This window comes from Mandrillus leucophaeus, unplaced genomic scaffold, assembly GCF_000951045.1.
Source record: "Mandrillus leucophaeus isolate KB7577 unplaced genomic scaffold, Mleu.le_1.0 Scaffold186, whole genome shotgun sequence".
NCBI classification, from domain to species: Eukaryota; Metazoa; Chordata; class Mammalia; order Primates; family Cercopithecidae; genus Mandrillus; species Mandrillus leucophaeus.
Genome location: NW_012101876.1, coordinates 2,113,994 through 2,124,107, shown reverse-complemented (window position 1 = coordinate 2,124,107; position 10,114 = coordinate 2,113,994).

Here is a 10,114-nt window from a genome sequence, read left to right as displayed (position 1 = left end):
AGACTACAGTTTTATGGCCCTTCTGCATGGGGATGGGACACACCAGCATCTGTCGGGCACTCACCGTTAGCCAGGCCATACACTCATCCGCTTCTTGCTCGTGCCCTGAGAGGCAGGCAATGCATGCCCAATTGCAGGTAAGAGGATGGAGGTTCAGAGATGTTATGCAAGTTGCTTAAGGGCACGTAGCACTTGTGTGAGGCCGAGGCCCTTCTTGCACCCAGATCCACTGGCTGCCCAAGCCTGCACTCCTCGCATTGCACATCTTTTCCATGCAGACCCCTTGCTTTGGGTTTGTAATAGGGACAGCTGTATAAATTGTGACGCATGGACCAAAATTAGTTGGAGTTTTTTTTTTTTTGAGATGGGATCTCTGTCACCCAGGCTGGAGTGCAGTGGTGCAATCATGACTCACTGCAGCCTCAACCTCCCTGAGTCCAAGTGATCCTTTCATCTCAGCCTCCTGAGTAGCTGGGACTACAGGCATAAGCCACCACACCTAGCTAATTTTTAAATGTTTTGTAGAGATGGGGTCTCACCATGTTGCCCAGGCTGGTCTCAAAGTCCTGGGCTCAAGTGATCCTTCTATCCCAAAGTGCTGGGATTATAGGCCTGAGCCACTGCACCTGGCTTAGTTGGAAATTTGAAATTAGATTTATGCAGGAGTGTCTAGGTTATTATGACGTCTGATTTATCTCTTCAAAGAAAGGGGTCAGTGTCCCCAGTGTCACTTTGGGCCATGCATCATGAACTGAGTCACAAGTTATAGGGCTATTTCCCAGGTGTTTCTGAGAGAAGAGTACCAGACCCAGAAGTGTTTTGCAGACCTGTCAGGGCTCAGATGACATGAGCAACAAGAATGCGGCAGACCTTTCCGGGGGAGGAAAGGTGGGAGAGGAAGGGTGACCCGGGAACATAGAGGATCTTTCACAGCAGGTGCCAAGACTCTAGGTCCTCCTCTTACATTCTGGTGAATGATCATTGTCACCTGGCTGGAATTTGTGCAAAATTGGCTGCATTCTGGGAAAAGCACTTGTCAAATCCTCCCAGAAAAGAGCCTGGAGCCAACATGTCCCTCAGAAACCATCCTCCTGGCCTCCCTAGAATGCCTTCTGCCCCTGGACACCTGAGCAGTTCTTATTTCTTTGCATAGATTAGGAGGATATTCCAATCTATTCTGCATTAAAAGACACTTTTTTTTTTTTACGTGCTTCTTCCTCTGACAGCTATAGCTTCAAGCAGTTCTCTTTTTAGCTAAAAAAGCTTATCAACTATGTGACCACTGAACTCTATACAATCTACAGAGTTGGTTAATATTATGGACACTTCTTTAAGGAATCATCTGAATCTTTAAGCTGTAGGAATTGACCCATTAGTGGGTCATGAGATTAATTTAGTGGGTCACATCCAGCACTTATGAAAATAAAATAGAATCAAATAAAATAGGGGAGGAGGTATCAGAATGAGCAAGGTATTGCATGCAGTATGAGGATGTTTGTTTCATGAGCCTTCTGTTTCAGGGTGTGTATGGTGTGTGTATTCAGGGGTTAGGGTGTGGCGGTGGAGGCAGCTGACTAGCTAGCAAAGCTGTACTCCTCTACACAGTATCAGTGTGTCCCTAGGAAGGGGTTGCCCTTGTGTCTGGGTAGGCTGCTGGGTGACTTGCTTTCCCAGTGGAGTGTGATTAAAAATGACACTTTACTTCTGAGTCAAGGTGGCTCTGACATTGGTGGGAAAGTCCTAAAGGATAGAGCCTCAAAGTGGCTGGGTCCCTGAATCACTGCATGGAGGAGAGTCACACACAAACCAGGAAGCCTCACTTTGATACTTATGTCTGTGAGAAATGGACTTCTCTTGTTTTGAGCAACTGACATTTTGGAACCTGTGTGTTATATAGCAGCAGACACAATCCTATTTAATATATCATGGAATATATTTTTAAGCCAGTCAAATTTCATCATAAAATGTATTTATTACTGTGGGGTCTGGTCAAAAAACTTTGAAAAAAGTGCCAGCTCAGCCGGGCGTGGTGGCTCATGCCTATAATCCCAGCACTTTGGGAGGCCAAGGCAGGTGGATCATGAGGTCTGGAGTTCAGGACCAGCCTGGCCAAGACGGTGAAACCCCGTCTCTACTGAAAATACAAAAAAATTAGCCGGGTGTGGTGGTGGGCACCTATAATCCCAGCTAGTCGGGAGGCTGAGGTGGGAGAATTGCTTGAAACCCAGGAGGCGGAGGTTGCAGTGGGTTGAGATCACGCCACTGCACTCCAGCCTGGGCAACAGAGCAAGGATCTGTCTCAAAAAAAAAAAAAAAAAAAAGGAAAGCCAGCTCTACATCAGCCTCCTCATTTTTCAGATGGAGTGTCAGAGAGAGTGGGGCCTACCCACTGTCTCCTGGACCAGCTGGGACCAAACCCAGCCTACACAGGAGGGGTGGGTGATAACATGAGGCCTGGATCTGCTTTGTTCCCATGGAATCCAGCAAAGCGGATCCCCAGTTCGACTCCAGCAGGCACGTCTCTCACCTGTCTCTGCCACATCCACTTTGCCACCAGGGGACAGAGCTAACATGTGGCTCTACTACCTGCAGCCTCCAGCCCCAGAGCAGCTCAGGGACAGGAAGGGTAAACTCTGCCTGGCCTTGCTGAGCTAGTTCTTGGGGCTCCCACTGCAAGCTCTGTGGTTAATGCCTCTGCTGACAGCGGACAGGACAGACTTTCTCTGAAAGTCTGAGTTTCTCTGAATCTCTGAGGTGCAGGATTCTCAGAAACCCAGTGGCAGCCTTGCCACACACCACTGCTGTGACGCTGAGTGAGTCACACACACGCCCAGGAACAAGCCTCCATATTTTGTGACAGGGTGAGTTTGGTCCCTGGTGCTGGTGCTGCATGGTAGATGGAAGCACAGAGGCTGCTGCGATCATGCGGAGCTTGTCACTTCCAGGAGTTGGAAGCCACCCAAATCCTGCCATTCAGGTGCTGGGGGAGGGGAAGTCCTGAGGGGCAGAGCTTTGGGGCTGTCTGCACACATGTGGCCACATCAGCCCAAGGCTTTGCCTTCCCCATCACCAGCCCCCATGGGGAGACTGGGAGGAGTTAATGCAGGTGACAGCCAGACCAGGGCCTGGAGTTTGACAGGCTTAACCCCCTTGCAACACTCCTGCAAGGTGGCCAAGCTAGGCATTTGCCCCAGCCCCACCCCCCCATGTTAACGATGGGGAAATGGAGGCTCCCGAAGCTTGCTTGTCTTGCTCATAGTCCCCTCTTGATTGGCTGACAGTGGGCTAGATGGACCCCTGGCACCTTGAGGGTGGAGTCAGGCAGGCAGGGCTCAGGGCACTGGTGTCTGATGGATACTAATCTCTCTGAATGAATTGGGGTTGGTTCTAAGCGACACTGGCTTCTATCTTTCCCCAACCTGTAAGCAGCCTGGGATTTGATCAGAGTTGATTATGACTCTTTCCCCAGGGGTGATGTTTGTGGGAGGGGCAATGTTTATGGGAATGAAAGCAAAGAATGACAAAGAGGTTTAGGGAAAACCTGATACCAGCTGGTCCTCAAGATCTGGGGAGGAGGAGGTTTCCATGCTCTCCCCCACCCCACCATTCTGGGCTCCCAGAGTCATCTACTCATCTCCTCCTCCTCTACATACTCATATTCACCCCTCACACTCCAGTGGCCCGAGCTCAGTCCCTTCAAGGGAGGCTGGTCTAGTTGTGTCCCTCCCCAGGGGGAAAGGGAACTGGGACTTCCTGAAGGGTCTCTGCCACATCCTTCCTATCTGAAATTATCTCATTTACTGGGCATTGCCTTTCTCTCCCACTGGATTGCAAGCTCCCTGAGGACAGGTATCTTATCCATCTTGTTCACTGCATGTCTCCAGCCCCCAGCACAGTGTTTGGCACATGGTAGGTGCTCATAAATATGGGTGAATAAATAGCTAAGGCTCAGAGTCCCTCTTTTCAAGATAAGAAATGCAGAATCTGGACTTGGACATGAATACATTCAGCAGAAGGCAGGGAGGTAGGACAAAGGCCTGGAGAACGTGTACAGTCCTAAGATGGGAGAGTTTATAAGAGATGGGTCCTGCTAGTCAGAGTATCAGGAAATAGCCACTGCTGCATAACGACCTTCCCCAAAATTTAGTAGCTTAAAACAGTCATTTAGTTTGCTCACAATTTTGTACTTTGGGAAGAGTTTGATGGGTATAGCTTGTCTCTGCTCTGCACAGTGTCGTTGAGGCCAAAGGATTCATTTCCAAGATGGTATTGTAAGTTGTTATTGACTGTTGGCTCCTCTCCACAGAGCTGCTTGGGCTTCCTTGCAGCATGGTGGCCAGGTTCCAAGTGTGAATGTACCAAGAGACAAGAAGTAGTTGTCATCTGAAGCTGCATCATGTCCTCCATATTCTACTGGTTGAGAAGTCACAGAGCCAAGATTCAAGGGCCTCTTGATGGGAGTGGTGTCAAAGAGTTTTCGGGTGTGCTTTAAAAACACACCTAAGGTTTCCTGGAGGAGAGGAGTGAGCAGCTACACATATTGAGGGTTTGGATGGGGCCTGTAAGCTCCCTAGTATGGCTGGAGCAGCCTTAGTCTACCACCGGATGACTGAGGCCTCACTCCTGCTACCCTGCAGAAGCCTGCAATGTGCATGGCGGATTACAGTCTCCAAAAGCGGCCGCAGCACTTCCAGTCCCACATGTCTGGAACATTACCCTCCCCATCAAGAAGTGCTATCGATTTTCATTCCCCTTGAATCTGCATGGGCTTGGGACTACCTTGATGAATAGAATGTGGCGAATAGAATGTGGCAGAATTGATGCTTCTTGTGACTACCTTGATGAAGAGAATGTGGCAGAACTGGTGCGCCTTCTGAGGCCAGTCATAAAAGGTGAAATGGCTTCCACCTACCTGCCTTCCCCTCAGACACTCGTTCTTGGATCCCAGCCACCATTCTGCAAAAAAGCCCAGGCTGCATGTAGGTGCTCTGGCTGACAGCCCAAGCTAAGGTCTCAGCATCAACCATTGGATATCTTAGTGAAAGACCAGCCTTCGAGTCTTCCAAAGACCCAGATAACAGGGGTACCAATGACAAATCATCCCCACTGTGCCCTACCTGAATCCCTGCCGCACACAAGCCATAAACATCATAAACTCTTGCTGTGTGACACAAAGCAAAATATAACAATAGGACTTTGGGAAGCAGTTCCATGCGCAGGAGTCTGGTGGAGCCTCACCCCAGAACAGGTTGGCCACTGAAGCTGGCATTCACCCCTGTAACCTGGACGGCAGGGAGAGGTGGTGTGGGCAGAAGAAAGGGCAGGTGTTCAGCCTTGGGCGGAAGGGACGCCAGTGGGGCTAGAGCACAGCCCTGTGGGAATGCGGTGGTCAAGGAACCACCTGTCATCCTGAGGGTTCAGAGGGACTCTTGGTGGTATCTGCTTCCAGGAGAGGGGGTGAGGAGGTGAGCTGGAGTCAGAGGAACAAGGCCACTGGCCAGATGTGAAAGTGGGAACAAGGCCTTCTCTGTGGTGGGATAAGAAAGGGTCTGACCAAGCTGTGGGATGGTCCAAGGGCCAGGAAGCTGTGCATAGACCACTGGGCCCTGGCATTGACAGCTGGGTAGCTCAGGACCAGGGGCAGAGCTGAGGGCAGGAGGTAGGGATGTTGAGGGCCAAGCATGTTGTCAGAAAGGCAGTGAATGATGATCTCTTTACAACATGGCCTTTGTTGGTTGTCCTGCCCTTCACAGCACTCTGTGGGGGACTGGGTGTGACATCCGCTGCAGCCCCATCACCCTTTCAGTTATACTTACACCTTGTTAAATATCCCTTCACTTTTCTGAGTCTGACACATGGGAGGGGCTCCTGCTGCCAGGCAGCTGCTGGAGTTAAGCCCAGATGATGGGTCGGTGGCATGCCCTCGGGACCCTTCCGGGGCTCCACAGCTGGCACAGCCTGGGCACTCTCTGGTGATTATCACTGAATGGCTGGGCAGCATCAAGTCCTTTGTGAGGGGCCATCCCCATTACTGCAAGTGCCTGTGGGAAAACGCAACTGCCTGGCTGCTGTAAGTCCACCCCTCAACTCGGTTTCTACCATTTGCTGAGCAGGAAGTGGGAGTGCCCCACCACAGAGGGCAGGCGGCAGGCTCACGCTGGGCCCCGCTCACCCACTCACCTCTGTGGTCTCCTGGAACCCCTCCCAGGCTGCATAGAGGATTTCCTCTGGGCTACCTTAGTATTTAATTTTTTTTTTTTGGTGTTTGTTCCTAATATAGAAACAAGTCTCTTCCAGCCACTCCTGGCAATCTGAGGGGCATTTTGTGTGTCCCCAGCACCTGTGCAGCCTCACACTTTGAGGGTATCCAATCACATCTGCTGGAGGAACAAGTGGCCCAATATTGAATGGGCCCTCTGGGTCGGTGTCATCTCTCTGGGTCGGTGTCATCTGTCCCCTCTCACCAACAGATATGCTGCTCAGAGTCCAGAAGTTACTGGTGATGCACACATGTCCTTAAAAGGCTAAGAATGCTGGCTGTGGCAGAGGCAAACTACTAAATGAAAAGGAGCCTCAGTAGCTCTTCCAGCAGGGCCTGACCAGCTGTGGGTAATGTTCACTTGTGAGAGGGGGCAATTCGGCAGGCCTGGGAGCAAGAGCTCACACAGAGGGCCTGCCCTGGCCCTTGAAGAACCACAGACACCGGGGCAGCAGCCTCTCAGCACAGCCCTCATCTGTGAGGACTCTGGGCCCACCTGACAACCTGCACTCTCTTCCCACTCACCCCCGGCCTTGTAGGGGGTGAGCCAAGGACAACCCTTCTGCCTGGAGAAGGGGCTCAGGAAGAAGGGTGTCTAGGGTGTCTTAGCTTCAGTTCTCCAAGAAGCTGACCCTGAGAGAAGATTCGAGAGCAAGTGGAGCTTAACCCTGCAGGGAAGCCCTGGGAAGCCACCAGCACTCACACCAGGGTGGCTCCACCCAGGGGCTAGGGGCCTGGGGCATTATGCCCCGACTCCTCAGCCTACGGCTGAGAGCTGCTCCCCGGAGACGGCATTCCCTCACACTTGCTAGCAACTTTCTAGGGCCAGGAGCCCAACCTCAGGTGGAGAGGTGCAGGGAGGGCAGGAGGAGGTTCTAGAAGCAATGAAGTGGTCACGCCCAAGGGACATGGGTGAGGCACTACTGGAGGCCAGTGGGGGATGCCAGTGCATGTGTGGCTGTCACTGGTCTGAGGAAGCTGGGGTTACCCTCACTAGCATGAGCCATCTGAGGAGCGTACCAGGCCCTCCAACCTTTTAATGGTAGAACCTGTGGGGAGGGGCTGTGCCCACAAGCGGAAAAGCTACTTGCTAGCTGGGCTGGGGACAGAGGCCCAGGCTAGAGATGGGCCCAGGTGCAAATTCTAAGCTGCCATTGGCATCAGGGCTCTGCCTAAACTATAGAGATCCCCCTCCCCATCCCTCCTAGTTTGTCACTTAAGAGTATACTCATCTTTCCCCCATCCTCACCTGTGGCCTTTTCACCAATCTCACATTGGATTGCTGGAAGTGTGGCTACCAGGGCAAACCTGGTGCTGATGGATAGCAAGCCTTTGGGGCCGCCCCTAAAATGGTCTCTTGGACCAGTGGGCTGAGCATGGCTGCCTCAGGGTGGGACCTGGGCCTCCCAGCAGCCTCTGAGGTCCTGGCTGTCAATGGTCAGGGTAGGACTACATGACCTCCAGGGGCTCTTCCAGAATTAAGCATCATCTTTGAAACTGTCAGGCATTTCATGGTATGTCAGGCTCTGTGCTAAGTACTTTCAATTGTTATCCTCTTCAATCCCCACCACACCCTATGAGCTAGGTGACTACTATTATCTTCCGTTTGCGGATAAGGAAACTGAGGCCCCAGAAGTTAAGAAACTAGCCCAAGTTAGGAAGGGTATGTCAGAGTTGGGTGTGAGCCCTGGGCCAGGCCTAGGACCTGCCCTGTGGTGCAGTGAGGCTGGACCACAGTGCTGGGGCTGGTACACGGTTCCATCGTCCACTACCCGCCTGACGATGCACTCCAAGGGACTCCTCTGGGCCGGGCCTGATCAGCACCTTGTGCCCCCATGCATGGCCTGAAATAAGTCAAGCTACAGTCTCAGTTTCACATTAGTCTTTTATTATAACCATATTGAATGGGATCGCTTTGCCAAAAGGAGAAATCATTTCTTAAATCAATATGAGTTATAGCATAAAGATGGATGAGAAAAAAGCGATAGGACATAAATGGCATCACTGAATATTCCATCAATCAAATGAATTGTGCCACTGTAAGAAAAACTGCTATGACAGCTTTTACATCAAAGTGGTCTCAAGCCTGTTTATACCAACTTTATACATCTTTATAACACCATAAAAAGAGAGCTTTAGAAAGTAACACTGAGAAAGCAGTCTGGCCTTTGAGAAGGAAGCCTGGCTTGCCAGGTGCCATCCTCAATGCATCCGGCCTCTTCCCTCTGCTCCACAGCCTCCCCAGAGCCCCTCCTCTGGACACACAGGGCAGGGGCCAGGGGCCAGGTGTGTGTCTGCAGGAAAGGAGGGATGGAATTGGTTGTAGCCGCCACAGAACGGCCACTCTATGTGGGGACCTAAGTCCTCTATACACACTCCTGTTCTATAATGAACCCCTGGGGCAGTTTCTTAAAAAAAAAAAAAAAACACAAAAATCATGTGCATCAACTCTGACAGGTTATTATTAGGAGGCCAGCATGACTGCCACAGAGCTTGCTATTTGTTCAGCATCTCTGACAAGGAGAGGAGGCATTCCCGCATTCCCGTTGAGAGCGGCAACTGACCCCCAACTCCCTGAGGCAGCTTCCTTAGCAAGCCCAGGGCTGACACACGGGAGTCCATCGGTCATCTGCAGACAAGGCAAATCACAGGGAGGTCCTGGTTTATTTGTAGAGTCACATTCCTTCTGCAGTGATATTATCTCTTTCCAGATTGCAGTTACCTCTGAACATCAGCAGGAGGTCAGCTTTGGCAGAGTAATCCAGTGTAACTAAATGTTTAACGTGTTATCTGACCCTGTGGCATACACTCAAGGTAAGGCAAAGTAATTAGACTTGCTAGTCTGTAACTCTCACACGTAATGTACAAAGCTAAGTTTTAGCTCAAATTCCAATCTGATCAAAGAGGAATGCATAAAACACATAGGGGCATATATAAAAAAAGGAGATGATGATGGGGATTAATCTAAGCTTCATGTATACAAAATGTATTTAACCGCTAATAATCAAAACATAAGAGTTCCACTGATTACTACATTTGTTAACAAAACACAATATATTCAAGATTTAAAAAATGTGCAAGTAAACATAAGTATCTGATAAAATAATAAAAGGAACACATATTCTTTAATAGCACTGTAACTAATAAAATTGCAAATAATACTCAACTATGAAGAATAAAAAAAAAAACACTTAAAAAACAAAAGGCAGTAATACAATTGTCTGAGTATGAGCCTGTGGGAATTTAAGGCTGGTACTGCCCATGACCCACTGTTCTTGTATGTCTCTCTCCTCCCAAGAGGGCATGAGCTTGTTGGGGGACACAGGAGCACTATCTCTGAGTGAACCCATTGGTCCTCACATGCCACCAACATAGGAGCACAGGATAGAGAGGACCAAGAGGACCTGCCTCTAGGGTGCAGCAGGGCTGGGAATTTTCAGTGACTATTAAACACCCAGCCAACTGCAGGGAGCCAGCGGAGAGCCTTATTGGCATGGTGGGTGCCTAGTGACTCTTGCAGGGCCAGAGACCTCAGCTATCATGACTCTAGCTCTAGGGCAAAGGAAATACTAGAGGTCAGCAGGTGACAGTGGCCCAGATGCCCAGGGATGACCAGCTTTGTGGTCCTTTCCAGTCGATCCCAGAGCCCTGGCGGGAACAGTTCTACACCTCTTACCTGAGAACTGAAAACACTGACACCTTCCCAAGGTGCGAAAGTGACCCATGGCAACCCTGCACAGCTGCAAGGTCACTCACTGTATGGGGGCCCCGTGGCTTACAAAGTGTTGTCATAGGGATATGTGCTTGGCAGCAACTTACTCAGAGGTGCTGAGAGGAACACTCAGAGCCAGAAGC